At 39.3% G+C, this 24205-nt stretch overlaps 1 non-coding gene across 1 annotated transcript; it reads left to right on the top strand.

The window, feature by feature from the left end:
- Positions 1–930: 930 nt before the first annotated feature.
- On the top strand, positions 931–1037 carry LOC128133158 (small nucleolar RNA R71). Its single transcript, XR_008231336.1, has one exon. It is a non-coding gene; the product is annotated as a small nucleolar RNA R71 (small nucleolar RNA).
- The last annotated feature ends 23168 nt before the right edge of the window (positions 1038–24205 follow it).

Below are 24205 nucleotides of genomic sequence, written 5' to 3'. Positions count from 1 at the left end.
GGCATAGGTGGATGATAATCTGGAATAGGCTCCAAAGATTTTTGCTCAGACTTGCGCCACGTCGTGGCCAGAGGCGTGCCACGTCGTGGCGAGCCTGGTTCAGCATTCTTTCCATTTTCAATCCTTGATTTCTTGGGCTGCTGCGGTTGTTCTTCCAACGCCTCCAGGAACTCAGATATTGTATCTTCTTCAGTATCGATGGCCATTACGTGAGATTGGGCTTTTACTTCGGGATTCTTCGGCGACAATTTTTCATGGACTAAAGTGGCTAGTTGACCAAGTTGTACTTCAAGGTTGTGGATGGAGGCTTGCTGGTTCTTCATCAAGGTTTGTTGTTCCATGATAGCGGAATCCGTGGCATCATGTCTCTTTTCCGAAGCCTCCATAAACTTCATCAAAATGGTCTCTAGGTCGGGTCTCTTCTCGATTGGTGGCTGCTCCTTTTGGTAAAAGCCTCGACCTGTCTGCCTATACTTCTCTTCTTTTTGCTTTTTATACTCTTCATAGGGTAGCCACTCCTTCTTTGGTTTCCTCCAGTCGTCATCAAACTTATCCCCACTAGAGTAGCACACTTGAGCTTTTCTGTTCCCAGACTCATCCATATTGCAGTCCTTGGTCAAGTGTGGACCACTGCATCGCTCGCACCCCACTCTTATGGCATGTATCGACTGGTCCATTTGTGTTATCCGGCGATCCATGTTATTTAGCATGGCCATGACAGCTGCAATTTCTTTAGTTTGGGTCCCTCCACCGCCTTTACTTCCGTCTTGCCTCGGGTTATGGTACTCGCGAGAGTGTTTCGCGAATTCTTCGATGAGCTCCTTGACCTCCCTTGGATTTTTCTTTGTCAACGGTCCTTGAGAATCAAGGAGTTGTCTTGTCATTACATTGACCCCATCATAAAAGATTGACATCTCTTGCTGCACATTTAGGTCATGTTGAGGGCAATTTCTGAGTAGGCCCTTGTACCGCTCCCATGCTTCGTATAGTGACTCCCCCGGTTGTTGCTCAAAGTTGGCTATCGCCTTCTTGAGTTTGGCTATCTTGGATGGCGGGCAGAACTGGTCCAGGAATTGCTCACGCATTTGAGCCCAAGTGGTGATTGTACCTGGTGGGAGTGCTTTTAACCACTCCTTAGCAGCTCCTTTGAAAGTGATAGGAAGCATCCTAAGCAAGACTGTATTTCTTGTGACATTTGGGACATTGAAGTAATCAGCAATGTCGTTGACTTCGTCTAGATGCTTAAAAGCATCCTCATGATCCTTCCCGAAAAATGGGATGTCCTTCAGTGCTGTCAATATGTGTCCCTTTAGTTCGAATGTGGCAGTGGCAGGAATTGCGGGTTGGACTAACCCAGGACCCATGTCATCTCGGATCCGCTTTTTGTATGCTCCCATGGACATTTCTTCAATCGCTGCCATCTCGTTCCTTGGCTCGTTCTCGGGTTCACTTGTGTGTTCTTCAAATTCTGGCTCGGTATCGCTTTCGGACTCAGTTTGCACGGGTGTGTGTTCCAAATGCTCAAAATTGCTCTTGTGCTTCGCTGATGAGCTGGACTCTCCTGTCTTCTTTCCTGACTTCCTAGAAAAGGCTGACTTCAATTCTTGCAAGGGCGTCTTTTTCTTGTGAAGTGCAGATTCGGGGTCTTCCAGTGGTGGCACCAAGTGTGTGTTTGAGCTTCTGGTCATGAATTCCTGCAACTTGCTAAACTAAAACGTAAAACTGAACTAAAATAAGAAAAACTAACTACCAAATAAAAATTTTAAAAATTTTGCCTGTCCACGTCGTGGCAAGTATGTGGCCACGTCGTGGACTCTGTAAAAATTTTTATTTTTGCTAAAAATTAACTTTTTGTGGCTGTGATTCCACAAGAAGGATCGATTAATTTAATGCAAATAATTAAACTAAAAACTAAGCCGTTCCCCGGCAACGGCGCCAAAAACTTGATGTGCACAAAAGTACCCACTAATTTTAATATTTATAACCTAACAAACTTAGACTATCTATGCACTTATAGGCAGTGTACCTAGTCAGATTACAGTATAGCTTAGGTAAGTCGGGTGTCGATCACAGGGAACGGTGTTCTAATTAATTTACTTACTATTAAATTAACCTAATTTATTAACAAATTTAATAAAGGGTTTTATCTGATTTTACAAGATCAGATGAACTTAAATCCAATTCAATAAGTAAAAACACACACTCTTGTTTAGATTGAATCCACTTTTCCCTTATGGCTAGCTAACAATTACGGATTACTAAGTTGGTTTTTAATTATATTAGTAATTTAGTTCTATCTTACCAATATTTAACTAATTCATGTCAAACCATGTATGTTCACACATAATTATACACAGAACCAATTATAGTTGAAAATATGCTATATAAGATTTGTTGTGTAAACGCAATTATGATCACAATTCTCGTTCTCTAGCACAGCTAAACTTTATTTATTCTAATTATTAACTAAGATTGGTCAATCCTAGCTCTAACAATTCAATGTTCACTAAATTATTAGGTAAACAGGTTCATGCAGTTTAATGGTCACTAAGATACACAGAACATGTAGTTAAACAATTAGATAAAGAAATATTAACATGCTAGGTCATACAAATCAAACACAAGCAAATTTTCACCAACTAAGCTTAATCCATAATCATATAACTATTCATTAGTTCAAAGCTTCATCTAGCTAAACAAGAGTAGCTAGATTCAGCTGCTCATTATAGTAATTAAACTAACACAACTAAAACTAATGAAAGACATGTTCTAAAAATAAACCTTTACTTCTTTTGGTGTTGATAACCCTCTTCCAGAGCCTTTCTTTCGTTCTTATTCGTCTTCTGGAACTCTTTCTCTTCTGCCAAAAGTCTCTCCTTTCGTAATAATCATTAGAACTTATATAATGCTTAAAAACTCGCGCCACGTCGTGGCCAGGTTGCGCCACGTCGTGGGCTTCAAGCAATCCGTATCCTTCAAGGAAATCCTCCGCGTCGCGATGCTTATCTTCTGAACACCCATGCCACGTCGTGGGCTTCATCGCCACGTCGTGAAATTAGCTCTTATCGTGAATTTATTATTTTCTTGTCTTCCAAGCCTCCCATGTTCCCCATTTTGTCACCTTTGGTCCCTTTCTTTGAAAATCCTTTGTATTGACTGAAAATAACAATTTAAACTCATAAGTATCTTTATTCTAAACATATTATCAATTTATTAATAAAAATGTACTTAAATACTGCCTAAAAATAAGTGTAAATATGGCAATATCAATGCTCAAGAGGGACATCATACAGTTTGTGTCTGCGCAGAGGTGCGAGACCTTGTTGGAGTTGCAGGAGGCCGCTAGGCGGCGTGAGTTAGAGATTGAGTTGCAGATGCGTGAGTTGAGGCAGGCTCCGGTGCAGTCGCAGCCGGCGCCGAAACAGTCCAAGACCGTTGATGTTAGAGTGGGGGATTTGAGCAGCCACACTTGTGGGAAGTGTGGGAAGGGTCACACCGGGGTTTGTAGGACCGGTGGTGCATGCCGCAAGTGCGGAAGGGATGGGCACTATGTGAGGGATTGTCGGCAGTCAGCGCCAGTTCGGGATTTGAGGATCTGCTATCATTGTCATCAGGTTGGACATTTGAGGGCCAACTGTCCACAGTTTGCTGCTGGATCGGTGCAGGCTCCAGCACCGGCCACTTTGAGGATCACAGGTGGAGGTTAGGGTGGAGCGGAGCCCCCAAGGGCTCAGGGTCGTGTTTTTCAGCTTGTTGCAGAGGAGGTCAGGGCAGTGCCAGAGACAGTTGCGGGTATGTTTCTTTCTTGATGTCTTGTTATCTTGTGATTATTGTGGTGTAATGTTCATGAGCCGGTAATTGTTTGGTTTTCGTGTGATATTCTTCGTTTTGCGGGTTGTGGTTTAGGTTATGGATTTGTGTTTCGGGTTTTCATCTTGGTATCCGTTGTTCCCTGAGGGTTTGATATGATTATGGTTAGTGTTTTGGTGCTTTCGTTGGTTATCGTTCGTAAGGGTTGTTAGTGGAGATGCGGCATTGGGTTATACGTCAGGTAGCATCTTCGTTCGTGGAAGGGATAATTGGAGATCGGATTCTTCTTGAGCGGATTGATCAGTGAGGAGATGTGTTTTGCTAAGGGTTGTTTACGCTTGTGGAAGCGGCCCGTGTGTAAGTGGGCTCTTAGTGCAGGGTTGTTTTGGAAGGTCGTTGATGGCGGCTGGCGGTTGTTAGTCAGTGCTATAGTGGGGGAGAATTGGAGAATTCTCCGGGAGATCGATGAGTATTTGAGGGTGCTTAGCTGTTGGGATTCAGCAGTGTTCTGTCAGCCTAGATTATAGGCTGATAGGAGCAAGTGTCGGGCATGCGGGGCGGGATACAGATGTATGGCATTGGTTATGGAGGCCTGGAAGCAGGCCGGGATCGAGTATGTCGATGGAGTTAGAGTTTGGAACCCCTAGAGGGCTAGAACGGTATGCATGGGAGGAATCCCGAGGGGGATAGCATGGAATGTTGGTTGATAGTGAGCGGTCCGGATAGACTGAAGGCCGGAAGGCGTACCAGTCAGACCGGAGGCTCGGAGAATGGTCCAGCCAAACTGAAGGCTCTGAGAGCGGTCCAGATTGGCTGAAGGTTCTGAGAGAGTGGTCCAGATGGACTGAAGGCCTGATGAGGCGGTCCAGTCATGCTGAAGACTCTGCGGGTATTGTTGGATCAGTTTGAGATTGCTGATTGTGTATGTTGCAGTGTGATTGCATTCGGAGGTCTGGCCCCGGGTAGTGATTTTGATGAGTTGAGAGAGTGCATGGGCTTGAGAGCCCCTGCAATGAGAGCCAAAGTATCTGAATCGCGGTTGCGCAAAAATGGTGGTGTCGCATTGGGCGAGCACCGTGGCACGTGTTGGAGTGGCAATGTGGCCAAGTGGATTCCTTGGAAAAGGAAGAGAGAAAGGTGTAACTCCGAAGGGGAGTGCAAATTCGCGAAAGTGAAAGCTGCAGAGCAGAGTTATGATTAGAGTATTTCGAGTATGGTTTTGAGCATCGTGCTCGCGGCAGTGAAGTAGGAGCTCATCCAGTTTGGGATGTCTGCTGAGGTTGCGGAAGGAATTCCGCAGGTGTAGAGCCTAGGGGCTTGGAAAGGATGCAGGGAGAGAGTCCTGGACTCTCAGTGTGATTCTGATCAGGGCATTGGGGATGTATTAGTGGTTCATCCTAGGGGATGTTTGAGGGTGTCATCAGTATGTCGGGTTTTCCAAACCTGAGGATGCTGGAGCTAGTTCAGCATGTGTATGTGTTTGTAAGAGGAGGACTCGTGGGAGTGCTCTGTGATAGAGAATGGGTTTTCCGTCGTCACGGAATGGATAGAGTGGGATTCGGATCGGGGATCCGATGGTTCATGGTTTTCTAGTCTTTATGAGTCGAGTGATGGTTGTGATTTGGAGCAGTGTTGCACTATGGGTAATTCTCAGGGGTTAAGTGAAGTTATTAGAGGGTGAATCCGGTGCCCTATTTGAGACGGTGGTCAGGACACCGTGAGGGAAGGGAAGCGTATTCGAGTTTCGTTTAGGTATGCCTTGAGGGACCTGGTCTGGTTGAGGCCAGGTGGCGCGTAGCGGGAGTATCTTTGGAGTTGAGCTGCTATAGGCTTCGAGGGCGAAGCCTAATATAAGTGGGGGAGAATTGTAACATCCCGAAATAGCAAGAGTAGAGTTGAAGGGCTAAAAGTGTTATTTGAGGAAGAGTGACTCGGCGAGTCCATGGATGGACTCGGCGAGTACAGTCGTGAATTTGGCCGCGTGTTAAGTAGCCGACTCGGCGAGTCGATGAGATGGACTCGGCGAGTAGGCGCTGGGTGGAGAAAACCCTAATTCTCGGGGTTGAGCCCTATATAAGGAACATTATGTTCCTTCCCCAGCCTCTCTATTTCCCTCTTGAGTTCCAGAAACCCTAAATCGCAGAGGAGCTCCATTGTTGAGTGGATTGGAGCATTGGAGAAGTTTGTTGAAGGAATTTTGTGGGAATTGAAGGCTTGGGGCAAGGGGCTTTGCTTGGAATCAACTTCATTGCAGTTGGGGGCGTCCATTGGAGGTAATATCTCGTTCTTGGTCTGATTGTATGTTGTTTCTTCAATTTGGGGTTTGTGGGATCTTGTCTAAGGATGTAAATGGGAGTCTAGAGGTTAGATCTGAGGTTGCTACCTCAGATCTGGAAGGGAGGAGAATCAGAGAGCATGAAAGTCCCTGTGTTGGAGTGTTTAGTGAAGCTTGCAAGTCCCAAACCCTAGTTATAAGTGATTAAGGCCTAGATCTCTTGGGATTCACGTAAAGTTTGCCACTTTACGTGATGGATGAGTTGTATAAGGCTAGATCTATGTTTTGGATCATTTGCATGGCCTTGAATGCTTCTGAAAGGATTCAGATCGGTGGTACTCGGCGAGTCACATGGGTGAACTCGGCGAGTTGCTTGAAGATGAGCTGGGACTCGACGAGTTGGAAGAACAACTCGGCGAGTCGGATGAAGATAGCCTGTAACTCAGCGAGTTGTATGAACAACTCGGCGAGTAGGTTGATGATAGCCTTGGACTCGGCGAGTCTGTCCTTGGACTCGGCGAGTCTTGTCGAAGAGTTCCGATATTCTCTGGTTGAGTCGAGAATCGGTGAGTCAAGGGATGACTCGGTGAGTTGTGTGCGAGTGGACTCTGAGTTGTTGGACTCGGCGAGTCTCGGGTTGACTCGGCGAGTAGGGTCAGTCAGGAGTTGACTTTGACCTTGTCTTTGTCCAAGGGTTGACCAATGGTGTCCAGGGGCATTTTGGTAATTATTGTTTGCTGTTTTGAGTTCAGCGCATTGGTGGTTGACCAGTGGTGGAGATCGTATCAGTGATCGGAGTAGCTTGGATTATCTGTTCAGTCGGCAGCTTCGAGGTGAGTTATCCTCACTATATCAACGGGGTCTAAGGCACCAAGGCCAGCCCTTATCGGATTGAAATCCGGGTGGTTGTTATTATGTTACTGCTTTGACATGTTTGCATCCTGTGAGTTAGGATGGTATATGCTAGAGACCTGATTGAGATCGGTATCCTGAGAGATAGGGAGATGCTATGTTAGTGACCTGTTAGGTCGGTATCCTGGTTAGGATGGTGGTATGTTATGTGATCTGTTGATCTGCTTATTAACTGTGAATTGTTAGATGATTGTATGTATATGTGCACCTGGATGTTTGGACTAGAGTTGGGTTGAGGCGGGTCCTGCTGTGTGCAGTAGGCCAAGATACCCAGGGCGGACCGGTTGTCACGTAGGCCCAGCGAGCGGTCCGGATAGGTTGTAGGTCCCGATAGGGGCGGACCAGACGTGCCGAAGGCGCGGAGAGTGGACCAGACAGACTGAAGGTCCGATGTGGGCGGACCGGTCATACTGTAGACTCAGAGAGTGGACCATGTGGATTGAAGGCCCGGGAACGGGCGGACCAATCACACTGCAGACTCGATGTATGTGGATGGACTCATAGGGTGGACCAGGTGGACTGTTGGCCGGTGCGGCGGACCAGTCACACAGTAGACCCGGAGAGCTTGGCTGTTCTATGATCGGATATGTTATGGCATGTTATGCGTGTATGGTATTTGTGGTTGGTATTTTGGGGGTATCTCACTAAGCTTTCGGGCTTACAGTTGTGGTTTCATGTTTTTCAGGTTCTTCAGGAGATCGTGGCAAGGCGAAGGCGTGATCGTACCGCTCCTCATAATTTTGTGGTGTTATGATTCTAGGAATACGATAAATATTTTGTATTGAAAACCTTTTTGTAAAGAATTATTGGAATTGAGATGTTTTTGCAAAATTTAAAATTTGTTGTATTTTGGTCGTTACAACTTTAGTAATTCATTATAATTATAATGGAAGGTTTCGTCCTATCCTACCCGTTCAGCTAACGACCCTCCACTAGTCAAGAGTGCGGTGGGTAAGAGTGGATACCCATTCAATCGCCATTTTATAGGCAATTTCCTTAAACACCCCTTATAGACTAGCTTCGTGAATGAGACCTACTAACGGTAAGACTGACTTTTACTCATACATATATATAATGTTAGACTTTTAATGTTATATATAGTATAGGGTGTATTTTATACTTTCAAAATACTAGGTGGTCTTATTTAACAATTATACTTTTAATTCAATTAAATTGTAAACCTAAACTTTTATGGATTTATTAAACTTCTTTTAATTATACACCTTAATTAATTAACAAAACCATAAGGGTGTGATTTGAACTTTTTCAAAACTATACTAGAGTTTTAGAATTTAACATTCCTAATTAAACTTTTAATCGACTTTTAAATTCCAAAACTTGAGGGCAAGTTTTGAAACCTTTTTTCAAAACATTAGGGTTTCAAGTATTTAAATTTCAAAACTACAAAACTCTTGGGTTCAAATTTAAACTATAAAACCTAAAGAGCAAAATATGAAACTTTTCATAACAACAAGGATCAAATAACAAATAATTCAAATTAATATTTAATCACATAATTATCCATATTTGATTTATTTAATGATTTCTTGCAAAACAATTTATCAATTTACTCAAAATAATTAATCAATTATCTTATAAGGAAACAATTATCTTATTAATTGATAAATATCTTCAATTAGATCAAAAATATAGTCAAATATATCATATAATCGGATTAATATAGATCTAACATGATAAGGTAAGTATCCATAAGCAAAAACATCAAGAAATCCCGGATATACCTCTGTCTGACGCGCGAACTCGCCGAGTACCACACTGTACTCGCCGAGTTGAGGTCTACTCGCCGAGTACACTGTGGTACTCGCCAAGTTCAGGAGGCAGAACCACAAGAAACGAATTTTTCAAACTTACAATGCATCAATACAATAGAAACCAATCGTGGCTCTGATACCACTGATGGGTTTTGGTCATAACAACATCCTATGTGCTCATGCAAACCCTAAAGCTTGGATCTAGGTTTCTCTATTGTACATGCTTTGAATCCAAGACTATAAACCCTAATTCTAGCATATGGAAATCAATATTAACATATAAATGGGTTTAAGAACATACCTTGATTGTTATATGGCAATAATAATCCTAATCCTCCTTGAATTGACTTTGGAAGGCTTAGAGTCACAAGTGTCACTCCTCTAATGGCTTACAAACACCAAGAGCAAATGGAGAAGGTATAAAGAGAGAGGAGAGGGCAGGAATTCGTCCTTAGGACCTCTTGGGAACAAGTACCCGAAATTCTAAGGCCTTAGGGGTCTTTATATAGCGTTGGGATTAGGGTTTCAGTCCTTATCCTTATCTAGTTACTTGTCCACCAAGCAACCATAAGATAAGCCTTGAAAACCCTTATCTCTTGGACCTTTGGACGATTTTAAGGATATCCTTATCCTTGAATTCGTCCATCCTTTAACAAGGATAACCATTGCCCTATTTTGTAACTATCACATAATTACAATTCAACACCTCTAGTTTAATTAATTACACTTGATCACATAATTAATTCTTAATTAATTATTGACCAATATTAATTAAACAAATATGATTTCTCCTTTAATATATTATTCTTATAACATATTAATAAATCATAATAACCTCTCTCTGTTTAATTATTTCTCCAATCAAATTGCTTTGGTGAAGGCAACCCAAAAGGACCATGCACCATCGGGTCAAGTACATACCAAAATAGTTATGGACTTAGACACTAATCCAACACTAACTAGTCAAGAACATCAAGAGCTCGGTCTTCCACTTAACCACCACAATACACCTTGCTATACTACGCCTCATGGATTGAGTTGGACAAATCAACAAAGTAGTAGGCTAACTAGGTCAAGATTTCCCTAATCGCTTGCATTCTTGAAACCCATGCAAAAGGTACAGTCAAGCAATGTGTATAATCCCAAATTCCTGCAAATAACAACAAGAACCTTCCTGACAAGTGAAATGATATCAACGAAAATCAACTAAAAAAAATAAAATAAAAAACTAACTAAAAACAAATAACAAATAATCAAAGAAACTAAATTAACTGACAAGCCGTTCCCCGGCAACGGCGCCAAAAACTTGATGTGCGCAAAAGTACCCACTAATTTTAATATTTATAACCTAACAAACTTAGACTAACTATGCAGTTATAGGCAGTGTACCTAGTCAGATTACAGTATAGCTTAGGTAAGTTGGGTGTCGATCACAGGGAACGGTGGTGAATTAATTTAAAATATTTGATTATAGTTACAGGTCATACGAAAAGAATAAAGAAATAGTTTAATAAATCTCAAACAAACAATTAATAACAATTCTCGATAAACCAACAGGAAAGCAAATCTCTTCAGGTACTTTGGTTTAGATAAATTACACCTTAAAAACATAGACAATTGCATACACAAATTCATTTATTCATGTTCACCGATTCCTAAAATGATTAGATTCGCGTTCACTATAACTAATCCTTTAGCAAACAAGTTAATTCAAACAGTGATCAGTTGGTTAAACTAACATGTTTCCTACTGTTCAGTTCGTATCAAGCAAGACTTGTAATATAGTTAAGCAAATTGGTCGTTCAATTAACCTCTTGTTGATGGTCATCAAACAAGGCTCACACATTAACTTACTTATTCTCAAGTTAATCCTAGTTTCACATTCGTTATTCCTAGACTGATAATCTCGATGGTCATCCAAATCATAAGAAACAAGCAATCAAGCAGATGTTCATACAACTCAATTTACTTAATAATTAACAGCAAATAATTATCATTAACACGTAAGGATCTTTTAACAAGCTTGGCAAGAAAAATTAAACATAAACAAACAATTCAATATAGCAATTAGTCTAATAATGAAAGTTTCATTCAATCGTAAACGCAAAGTAAAAGGTTTTTACACCTAAATCAGAAACTAAATACATAATAGTAACACAATGGAATTCCGCTCTCCAACCCTTCCGATCTCCGCTCCCGTTAGCTTAACGGCCTTCCGACCGCCTTTTAGACCCTCAAAACTGCTTAACAGAAGTTTAATATTGACTAAATTAAGTTGGAAGTCGAATCCCCCCTTCTGGTTAGCTGATAATCGACTTTTATAACCCTTGTAACCGACTTACGTACGCTGGGCGTAAGTCGGATTCGCTGGGCGTAGTGAAGATTATTACGCGATTGAAGTTATCTGATGCCAGCCATTACGCGGGGCGTAATCTAATATTACGCTGTGCGTAACTTGAATTTGGTCATTACGCTTAGCGTACATGCAACTTACGCGGGCGTAATTGGCTCCTCCATCATTTTTCCTTTCTTTTAGCTTCTAAGCCCGATTTCCACTTCAGTCTTTTCTTTTGTGCTTTATCGACAACGAATAGCTGCAAATCATAATTCAAAGCATTATGAGTACTTTTTAGTTCTAAAAGAGAATAATAAAGGCCAAAATATTAAGATATAATGCATAAAAATATATATATAAATACACATATCAGGCACACTCGAGATTGAAACATGCCTTTGAAAAGTACATTGAATCTCAAAAGTATCTAGGAATTTCTAAGAACCAATTAAAACCTAATAATTTATATTTTGATTTTTGGTGGAAATTGGTGAATCGTCTTTCACCTACCTTTCAAATATGATATAGCTTAGATTACAGCATACCTCTTGTAAGTTATGATATATTGTGATTGGATCCTAGCCTTAATATTACATTTGGGTGTTTTATTAAGGACTCTCTTTATATCTAAACTAATCTTGTTCTCTTCTTTTCAGATGTCTTCCAACAACCCTGCTTCTGGCTCAAACCCTACTAGCTCCTTTTCCGTCATGAACCTATGTGGGAGGGTCATCTTCGATGGTTCCAACTTTATGGATTGGATCCGGAACATCAGGATGGTGACTCGTTACAAGGACGATGTGAAAACCATCAATTTTTTATCAAGTCAAAGTCAAATAAAGTCAACAGGTCAGACCGGTCAGATCATATAACCCTTGTATATTAGGGCTTACGCTATGTTACTCTAGTGCAACTCACTATTTTAATAAGAATTTATCACTTGGAAAGTTCATTCGTTCAGAAATTTCAAACCGTAATTGGAGAAAGTGATGAAACTATTCGATAAAATGTTATTTCATACCCCGCAGGGGCATAAAACCATCATAACTAAGCTTAACGGGGTGTATGAACCTTGCATTATTAAGCTAAACATCCAAAAAGGTCACAAACGAAGTCTCTCTCAATCTCACTTTATAAACCTCTCTCTATCTGAAATTTCTCCCAAATCTCTCTAAATATGTGAAACCTCTCCCAAATCTCTCCATGTATGTGAAATCTCTCCCAAATCTCTCCGTGTATGTGAAATCTTTCCCAAATCTCTCTCAACTTTTTATAGTCATCTGAGTCATCCCGACCTTTAACTTGGTCAAAAATCACTCAAAACGGGAAGAAATCACGAAAATCAGCCTCTTAGAGCCGAACCCTCTTAGTGTCGAACCCTCCTAGGAGCCAAACCTCCCCAAGGAATCAAAATCCTTCCTGAGCCGAAACTCTCGAGAAGCGAAACCACGGAGTCGAGCTTGTCAGAGCCGAACATGTCGGAACCGAGCCTCGCCTTCGCCTCTTTCCCCCACCTTCGCCTTCGTTCCTCCCCAAGCCACTAGCGAGACTGCCTAGGGACCGAACCCTTCTCTCGGTTCTTCTCCAATGACCAAAACCTCCTCTCGGCTCCCATCTACTTTCGGTTCTAAGCACCAAGGACCGAACCTCCGGCCCAGACTTTGGATATTCGCAACTTTTATCCGGTTTTCAATACTTTTAGTGTTTTAGGCCCGTTTTTCATGATTTTAAGGCGGGATTTTCACCCAAACTTATATTTTGACATATAATACCCCATACTTCCACAATCTAAACACATTTTTATGGAAATCTTTATTTAAGAATAAAATATGGTGGGTAAGTTATTTAGGTGGAGTGTTGACTTATCCTTTGTACAAGAACACAAGTTACCTCCCATACTCACCCCATGACCATTCCTAGTCACTATTACACCATACCTAGTAAATCATTGTCCTTTTCCCACCATTTTCTAGCCACACTCTTGATCAAAGGCTGGAGAACTCTCATCTCTCCTCCCATTAAACTCATTCTGCACCAAGAAGCCAAAAACTCATTCTCTCTCTCACTCTCTCCCACTAATCTCGAGATTCAAGGGAAATTTCCAAGTTCTTCATCTACTCCTAGTAAGTAATATCACTCCTCACATGATTATTCCTCTTTTCTTTCTACTTAAATCATGGATATCTTACACCAACATCATCATAATTGTGCTAGATCTTTGAATCTTCAAGCAATCTTCTAAGTGTTCTTGAGTTGAACACTTCTTTTCTTCATCATCCATCTACTGAAATCACTCAAGGTGAGTTCATACCCTCACATTTTCATGTTTTCTTCAAGGTTGAGGGGGGGGGGGGGGGATACAAGTTAAAACACCAACAACATAACTAAACTCAGACAACAACTTTCAACAGAAAACTTAATGTTCATTATACGAGCTGTTTTGAACACCTTAAACTTTTTAGTATTCAAAACTGTATTAGGTGCAAATACTTTAGGTTTATAACTTTAAAATTACTACTTGCACATGTCCATATGATTTTTCTACAATTTATAGTGATTTTTACAAAACTGCCTATCACTGTAGCTATAAATTTGGAATAGTCTGTGAATATGAACATTTTCACACCAGTTAGGGACTTCTAAAAATCATAATAAAATTGATGAACAAACTAGACACATTTTCTAAATTCTCAGAGTTTATGGATCTTGTTTTCGATCGTTCTAAATCAGTGCAGAAATGGTAAAAACAAAATTTACAGATTACAACTTTATTAACACTTTGTAACATGTTGAGAAAAGTGTAAAACCTTGATGTCTTCATATTTTGCATGAGTTTTCTGTTTGGACATATTTATTATATAGAAAAACATTCACCAAATTGTAAGAATTTCTTATGATTACAATTAATGCATTATGAAGCATGGTAAACATAGAATCGTTTTGCTATATACCTTTTACTTGCATAGAAAGTGAATACTACACTCTACAAACATTTGGATAAACTATAGTAGGTATAGTTTATGTTACGTATACAATACAAAAGAATACATTTCAACAAAACGGGTTTTCATTAACACACTACGTAAATTTGTTAATGAATTAATTTGTGAGACATTCGCTTCGCGTTACTTCCAAGTAGCGCAACAATAGTCCTTTAATTATAACCAGAATCTCTCGTAGGGAGAATGTGATAGTCGTGTATAGATCTATATTGGGTTTGACAAACCCACACCTTAGCTGCATGCAACAGCTAGACCGATAGGTCTGGGGTGACAAATGTCATTAACATTCCGATTCCTGAAGAACGTCGTATACAAGGCCAACTAAGTTATAGTATGGTTATAGTAACTCACATAGCGTATTAACAAACATAATATTTATGGGATTTCCATTTAAAATAACAAGTTTATGCCGATTTAAACTTGCATAATTCAAATTTTAAATGGAAAAATACTAACATACTATTAGTCTTGGCATTTTAGACTACAATACATTTTAGAGAGAAAATATGGGATTTTCTGGAACATACACTACTTTTACAAGAAAGGATTTCAACGTTTCATTCTAAAAGCTTATGAACTCACCAACTTAATTGTTGACATTTTTTTTTCAAAACTACTTTTATTCTCAGGGAATCCGTGAATCAGGTAAACAACGACTTTTGAGGATGGAACGCTAAGTCGTCAAACATTTTATTTTTGTCAACATAATGTAATTGATTTAGAAACATGTTAAATTTTACTATGATGTAACTTTTTTAATTATATTTATGTTGGTTGTTTGTACTTTGAGCACTATTATACCCGTTGTTGTGATACTATACATGAAGTCCTCCACCCCCGGACGTTTCCGCCATCCTTGGTTTGGGGGTGTGACAGACAAGGAATATGTCCTCGATAAGGAGCTAAAGGAGATCGATGAGTCCACTGCTGCTCCTCAGGAGATCGCTAACTTTCGAACTCATGAAAGAGATGCCACCAAAGTGGCATGCATCATGATGGCCACCATGACAGCTGAACTCCAGAAGTCCTATGAGGACTACTACCCTTTTAAGATGCACCAAGATATGATGGAAAGATACCATAAGAGTGCTCGTCAAGAGATGTATGAAATAATCTCCTCCATGATAACAACCAGGATGAAGGACGGAGATTGCGTCACGGGCCACATGCAGAAAATGCAAAGGTATGTGGACCGTTTGCTGAAGCTTAATGTGAACTTCCCCGAGGAGCTTGCAATAGATATCATTTTGCACTCGTTACCCTCATGTTATGATCAATTCTGCATGACATATCACATGAATAAGGAAGAAGTCACACTCAACAAAGTTCAAGGACTCTTAAAGACCACATAAACTTGTCTTAAAGGTAAGTCGGTTGTTAACACTCCTACTCCTACTCTAAACTCCGCCCCTGTCTTGGCAATCGGGAAAGGTAGAGGGAAGAAGAGGAAGAGCTCTTAGAAGGGTACCAAGGATAGGAACCTTGATAGCTCTTCTTCAAGTGGAACCAAGAAAGGTTTCATCACTCCTTCTTCTGACGCAAAAGAGGTTAAATGCTTCTATTGCCATGAAAAGTCGCATTCGAAGCGGAACTTCCCAATGTACCAGCAAGATGTGAAGGATGGGAAAGTTAAAACCATCCATGCAGGTATTTACACTATTCTATCTAATAACTCACCTTATTCTAACTCTTGGGTCCTTGATACAGGTTGTGATATTCATATCTGTTCTGATTTGCAGGGACTAAGAAGAAGTGAGAATGTGGAGCATGGAAAGATAAACTTGATCATGGGGAATAGGAAAGCTTCACCTATCACCAAGATTGGAGTTTATTCTTTGTTGCTAAGTAGTGGGTTTACTTTAGATTTGAATAAATGTTGTTATTTGCCAGAAATGGCAAGAAATATTATTTCCTTTCATGCTTTGTACAAACAAGGGTTTACCTTTTCTTTTGATAATGAAAATGGTGGAATAAATGCTTTCTTTAATAATGTTCTTTATTTTAAAGCATTACCTTGTGATGGTGTGTATGAAGCTGTATTTGTTGTAGATAATCTAGGAAATAATGTGTTGTGTATTGATTCTTTGATTAATAATAACTTGGATAAAGCATATTTATGGCATTGTCGTCTTGGACATGTGAGCAAGAAACACATAGGCCAACTCTAATAGGATGGAGTCTTGGAGTCATTTGACCTAAAGTTAGATGATAGTTGTGAATCATGCTTACTTGGAAAAATGACAAAGTCATCCTTCACTAGTTCTTGTGCAAGGGGTGAAGGTTTGAGGGATCTAGTGCAAACGGATGTGTGTGGACCCTTCAAATCTGCCACAAGGGATGCTAATCGTTATTATTTGACTTTTACTGATCATTATAGTAGATATGGATATGTCTATTTAAACAAGCATAAGTCAGAGACTTTTGAAAGGTTTAAAGAGTTTAAACAGGAAGTCGAGAATCAAGTGGGCAGGAACATTAAGATGCTTCGATCCGATTGTGGTGGTGAGTATCTTAGTATAGAGTTCCTCAACTATCTTATGGAATGTGGGATTATCTCATAATTGACACCTCCCAGGACACCACATCTTAATGGTGTGGCTGAGAGGCGTAATCGAACCTTGTTGGATATGGTTCGTTCCATGATGAGTCGAGCTTCGCTACCAATTTCATTTTGGGGGTATGCCTTATAGACTGCCGCCTATATCCTGAATCTGGTCCCTACAAAGAAAGTTGCCAAAACTCCTCATGAGATGTGGATTGGTAAAGTTCCCAAACTAGACCACATCAAGATTTGGGGTTGCGAGGCTTTCATGAGACGTGAGACTCATGATAAGCTCGAACCTCAAAGTGAGAGGTGTATTTTCATCGGCTACCCACATAAATCCTTTGGTTACCTCTTCTACAGACCTAGTGACAATGTGGTATTTGTAGCAAGGAGGGGTGTCTTTCGAGAGTGAGAGTTCATAACCCAAGGAAACGGTGGGAGGCAAATTGACCTTGAAGAAATTCAAGAGTCAAGTGGTGAAGGAACTTCTAACCCTAACACTCAACCTGAGGAGGAAACTCCTGTTGAGCCAATTGACAAGTCTATACCTCTGAGGCGTTCCACAAGGGTTAAGATTTAAGAATGCACCTGAGCATTATTATGGTTTCCATATTACTGCGGAATTGAAGGTGAGACACTTATCAGTGATGAGACATTGGTAAGTCTGGATGAACCTAACAGCTACGTGGAAGCCATGGCAGGCCCCGAGTCTGCCAATTGGAAAGAGGCAATGGACAACGAGATACAATCCATGTATGACAATCAAGTTTGGAACTTGGTTGATAATGTACTAGGTCGTAATACAGTTGGGTGAAAATGGATCTTCAAGAAGAAGACTGACATGGATGGTAATGTACACACTTATAAGGCAGGACTGGTTGCAAAGGGCTTTTCTCAAACTCCAGGAGTTGATTATGATGAGACCTTTTCACCAGTAGCAAAGATTAAGTCCATTAGATTTCTGTTAGCCATTACTTCATTTCATGATTATGAAATATGGTAAATGGATGTCAAAACTTCCTTCCTTAATGGAAGTTTGGCTGAGGATGTTTACAAGAGTCAGCTAGAGGGTTTTGTCGGTACATAATACCCTAATAGAGTGTGTAATCTAGAGAAATCCATTTATAGATTGAAACAGGCACCTCAGAGATGGAATCTTTGCTTTGATGAGAAAGTCAAAGAATTTCGCTTTTCAAGGAGTGAAGATGAATCTTGTGTCTATGTCAAGGCTAGTGGGAGTATAGTTAGCTTTTTGGTACTGTATGTGGATGACATAATACTCATAGGAAATGACATCCCAACCTTGCAGGAAGTGAAGTCCTGGCTTGGGAAGTGGTTCTCTATGAAAGACCTAGGAGAAGCTTCCTATATTCTCGGGATAAGGATTCCGAGAGATCGGAGTGAACGACTAATTGGACTTAGTTAGAGTATATACTTGGATAACGTGCTGAAGAGGTTCAGCAAGTAGGGCTCCAAGAAAGGAGAGTTACATATCCAGTGTAACGCCTGACTGAGTAAAACTTAGAGCCTGAGTACTGAGGCTAAGATAGTAGAAATGATTCGATTACCATATGCTTTGGTAGTAGGCTTGATCATGTATGCTATGAATTGTACTCGTCCTGATGTAGCCTTTTCCTTAAGAATGGTTAGCAGATATTAGGGGAACCCTGGCAAGGATCACTGGACTGCGGTAAAGAATATCCTCAAGTACCTGCAGAGGACTAAGGACTGGGTTCTTACCCTCGGTGGGAGTGATGACTTGAGAGTTGTAGGGTATAGTTATGCTAGCTTTCAGACTAATAGGGATAATTCCGCTCTCAGTCAGGTTGGGTCTTTACCTTAAACGAAGGAGAAATTACTTGGAAGAGTTCCAAGTAGGAGACAGTGGTTGATTCAACTTGAGAGTCAGAGTATATAGCAGCAAGCGAGGCAGCAAAGGAGGCGATATGGATGAAGAACTTCATTGGAGACCTTGGAGTTGTACCAGCTATAAAGGAGCCAATGGAAATTTTCTGTGATAGTGAAAGTGCAGTTGCCTTAGCCAAGGAACCAAGGGATCACTAGAGATCCAGACACATCGACAGAAAATACCATTTCATTAGACATCGAATAGAAGAAGGACTCCTCTTGGCAAAGAAGGTATCATCGGATGAGAACCCAACAAATCCCCTCACGAAGGGACTGAGTCGGGTTAAGCATCTCCAGCATGCTCGGAGCATAGGGCTGAAGGATGATAGTAGTTTTAGTAGTTAGATAATTTTGAAAATTTTAAAGTGTAATTGACATTTGATGATGAATAAAAGTTGTGTTTATTTATGAGTAAAGTGTTGCTATCTTTTGTCAATCGTTTACTATATTTCTTTGCATGTTTTGACTTCCAGAATAATTATGTTTGGTATACAATATTATTCGAATCTCCACAGTCGGTCATATGTTGGAAGTAGGTATGAATCAAGACTATCATGAGTTGATTGTAGAGGTCTAAGTTGTTGGACATGGCTACAACATTCATGAGTGCTCATAGGTTCTGAGCATTGGACTCAACCCATGCTTACTGGTATCACTTCATGGAACTTATCTCGAGTGATCGTGAGATGATAATATCATATAAGTCTTCAAACCAAGAGATATGACTTGTTGCCTATGAGTTGGTTATGCATTGATCGTACAAAACCGCACTGGTAACTCGATGTTATAAAACGTACTGTTGTGTGTGATTCAACAAGTAGTTGAATAAGCATATGAGTCGAAGTTTATCTGTTCCTTCTTGGATTAGAAGCGATATCTGGGCCCCTCGATGATTTTGTTTTGACCTACGTACTGGGACTGGTCAGAACTAAGTTGATGTGTTCAGTTATATTCTATGTCAAACAAATTGGAAAGACATTGATCCATGTATTTGTCCAGCTGATATCTAGAACATAGGATTATATGATCACTTATCTTAAATGGCGCATCATCATCTTCTCAGTTCCGAGAGACCACGAAAGAGCTACGATTGCTGATCGGTTCCTAAAGTCATACATGCAGATATAGTTATTAGACTTATCCAAGTGGGAGACTGTTGCATAAGGTGTCTAAGTCCATAACTATATTTGGTATGTACTTGAGCCGACCCGACATGGTCCATTTGGGTTGCATGGCATCATGCATTTGGATAGACTAAATGAGAGAAATAACACTTATGGTTTATTAATATATTATAAGTTCTAATATATTAATAGTATTATTTAATTAGTATTGATCAAGAATTAATTTGGAATTAATTAAAAGATCAAAAGATAACTAATTAAATATAAGGGTTGATTATGTAAATCATCCATAACTTGTATAGTGGGCTAAAAGGTTCCATGGATTATCAAGTTGGGTTAAACCCATAGGATGCTCCATGGGAGTTACAAACCCATGGGTCATGGAAATGAAGAGTCATGTCACATTAGGGTTTACATGGTGTAACACTAGATGTGACACACTATATAAGGAACTTGATACTCACCAAAATCGGTTACATGAAGTTACAAGAAGGCTAGGCCGATTTTTACAAGTGCTTGTATTCTCTCAAAGTCATTCCAAAGCATTTGGTGTTGTGTGAAGCATTTGAGGCATCGCACTTGGGGTGCTAGGCTCTCAAGGTTTTCAAGGAATCAAATAAACTACAAGGTATGTAATTCTAGCCATCTTTTAGATTAAAAGTTCCCCATGTATGCTAGATAGGATTATGAACCTTGGAAATCATATTTTGCATGTGTTTAGACAAACATAGATCCATGGTTTTTCTAGGGTTGCATGTACACTTAGGGGTGTTAGAATGCTCATAACCCATCAATCTTGACATATAAGACTCACTTGCCAAGTACCATTCCATGGCAAAGAAATATTCAAGAGATAGTGCGGATTCTTATCAGGACAAACACTTCACACAATTTGGAATTAGCTGGTCTTTGTTTTATCCAAAACATCACAGCTTACCAATTTCAAATGTACAAGAGTAGAACACATTTTACAAGTGTTATAAACCTTCTTTAAGATGTGTCACTCAAGTTACAATCTTGGAGTATGACTCTGAGACTTGTTTTGTAACGAAGTATGACTCATCTTCTTGATTTAACCACTTCAAAAATTCACGACTCCCATTTTTAGCTATAAGAATGCACTAAGATTTCCTTAGAGGATGAATTGTGATATGGTCTCATAATGATTAAGATGATCATAAAACATGATACTAAAGTACTCTCCCATCTTTTCAGATTCGAGAAACTTTTATCTTTCTGCCTAATTTGATTCTTCTCATTCGTTCTGCCATATATTGGAACTTTTCTATTGTTTCAGAATTATACTTAAGCTTGTAAGTATAACCATATCTATTAAACTTTAGTAAATCATGACGAATAGTCTTATCAATCTTTTGTGGTGGACTTTGACCAGTGCAGAAGAATGTGTACTCGATCCCTTATTCCTTCACTTGACTCACATATACATGTGAACAAGGAATTAGTCTTAATTTTACAAAGATGAAAATTTTCATTCATCATACAATATAACTTGCATGATTTCAAGTTTCGGTCCAATTGAAATTAGGGTGATGAGAATATTTCCTTTATTTGTTAAATTTAGACACTACCACAAATGAAAGAATCAAATTCATATTTCCAATATTGCTAGAAAAATACAAACATCAATTTTCCATAAATGCCATTGCAATGAGATACAAAATAAAGTAAAAAAAAAATTATTTATTTATAAAATGCGGAAAAAAAAACGTTTTCCCTTACAATGCAACTTTAAATGAAAACTATGCTATTACATATTTCCTAGCAATCTATCATAACTCCTAAGTATTAGCTCAAAAATCCGATCTTCGAACCATGCGATTGAAATCCATCTTTGCAATCAGATTCAACATACTCTTCCTTTAAATTTCCTTCTCTTTTCTTGATCCTACAAAACATCAAAATGAAACTTAGTCACATCATGTATTAAGAATCTTTCAGGTAGTTCGGTACCTTCGCTTCCAATGTCCCTTCTCTTGATAGTGAAGATATATAGGCTCTTTGGGGATGGTGCATGGGACTGTCACAGACTTAGCCTTTCTCTTTACCATTTGGTCAACCGGGTTGACCATGGCCAATCCATTTCCACTGGGAAGAGAAAACTTTTCCAGACTTCCAATGTTACCTTGAGAGGCAGACCTTCCAATCAAATTTTCTTGACCATTGCGCTAAATCATTGTTGATTCAGCAGCAACAAGCAAATAAGAAAGATCTATTAAGGTTATGTCGTGATCTGTCACATAGTAGTCTTTAATGAACTCACTATATGACTCAGGAAGTGACTAAAGAACCCAGTCAACAGCTAAATTCAGTGGGACATCTACACCCAACACTCTCAGCCTATCAATATGTGACCTCATCTCTAAGACGTGAGAACACACAAGCCTTCCATATTCATGTTTTATTGCAAGTAGGGCTTAAGTGATCTTGAAACTTTTCAAGTCTTCGAGCTTGTGGGTCTGGGAGAATAATTGGAGGAGGTGGAGGAAAAGAAGTATGATTTCCATGATTCAATCACGGGATATCATCTTCATTAGGAAAGCTTGTTTCAAGAGATTTGGAAAGGTCATAGCTGTCTGAACCAGACATCTACAATGGGAGAAATTCAAGTTAGTTGGTTTAAAGTCCTTAATATAACACCCAATATGAAATATTAAGGCTAGGACCCAACACAATATTTTATAACTTGGAAGAGGGATGCCGTAATCCAAGCTATAAAATATTTTAAGGTAGGCGAATGACGATTCACCAATTTCCACCATGAAAAACGAAATAGGAATTAGGTTTTAATTGGTTTGAAACCCCTAGATCTTTTGAGATTCATTTAACTTTTCAATGGCATGTTTAAATCTCGATTGTGCCCTCTCAAGTTTGTGACTGGGATGCCGAGGATCGCAAACAAGGTGTGAATAACCATGCAAATATACTTGGTACCCTTAATATTTATCACCTAATCGATGTGTTGGTTAACCACACGTGCTCCGCCGATCTATGATAAACCTTAAGCCACCCTTTGCCAACCTTGTTAAATTCAAGTTAGTGTGCCGGTTAATCATACATGCTCCACTAACGACTTAAGCAAGGTGCAAAGTGTAATTTAATGGGTTAGCACCAAATTCACATTTTCCTAAGTAACTAAGATTGAGAATTTATAAGTGTTTAGTTACTGGATATTTATCATTATACTTTTAATGAATGGAGAATTAGAGTCTTGTCCTACCTGTTTGGCTAACGACCCTCAACCAGTCAAGGAAGCGGTGGGTGAGAGTGGATACCCATTAAATTGCCATTTTATGGGCAGTAACCTTATACCCCCCTTATAGACCGGCTTCGTGAATGAGGCCCACTAACGATAAAACTGACTTTGTTCTTATACATACATACATACATACATATATATATATATATATATATATATATATATATATATATATATATATATATAACTATTAACTATTAATATTATAATAGTATAAAGGTTGAATTTTAACTTTTAAAATTCTAAGAGTTTAACTTGGAATTAAAGTATTTATGAGGGGAAACTTTACAAATTCCAAAACTTGAGGGCAAGTTTTGAACTATTCAAAAACGTTTTTCAATTCCATAACTTATGAGTTTAAAGTAGTTTTAATGAAAAACTCTTCAAGTTCCATAACTTGAGGACAAGTTATGGAAGACTTTAAAGCATTTAAAAATGAGATTCTTCATTTTTTATAACTTATGGAAATCCTATGAGTTGTAACAATCATAAATGTGACTTTTCATATAACTTGACGACAAGTTACAAAAATACATTTTATGAACAACTTTTAGATCAATTTGGATTGAAAACACATTATCATATAATTTTTCTATTAATCTAAATTAACTAATAAGAACAAGATAATTCAAATCAAACAATTTTCATGAAATTAGCCTAACCATTAAACTGATACAAAACATGAATCTATTGACAAGTATCTTTGAAATTGGATTAACATGGACATTACCACATCAAAAACAGGTTTACAAGTTCAAAAACAGCTTAGGATAATGTTCCTAGTCCAATTCCAGCCAAAAAAATCAAATATATGCTGTCAGGGGGTCCAACTCGTCGAGTGCATGAACCAACTCGACGAATTGGATGATTTTACAGATGGACTCGTCAAGTCCCTTATTGGACTCAGCGAGTCAGCTGTCCAGACAACATATAAACTTCTATTTTCAACAATTGCATCAAGTATAAATGAAAACAAGCGTAGGCTCTAATACCACTGATGGGTTTTGAACATTCTAACACTCCTAAGGTGTACATGAAACCCTATAAACCTTGGATCTATGTTTTCTCTATTACACATGCAAATACTTAATATTCCAAGGTTTCAAACCTAACTAGCATAACATGAAGCAACTATACTACAAAAGCCTAGTTAGATAACATACCTTTTGATGAAGCTTGAAGTCTTGAACCTTTAAGAGCTTAGTGCCCCAAGTGTTGCACCTTAAATGGAATCACACAACACCA

This window comes from Lactuca sativa, chromosome 3 (genome assembly GCF_002870075.4).
Source record: "Lactuca sativa cultivar Salinas chromosome 3, Lsat_Salinas_v11, whole genome shotgun sequence".
Taxonomy (NCBI): Eukaryota; Viridiplantae; Streptophyta; class Magnoliopsida; order Asterales; family Asteraceae; genus Lactuca; species Lactuca sativa.
Note: the sequence above shows the minus strand (reverse complement) of the source record. Positions and strands in the feature narration are given on the sequence as shown.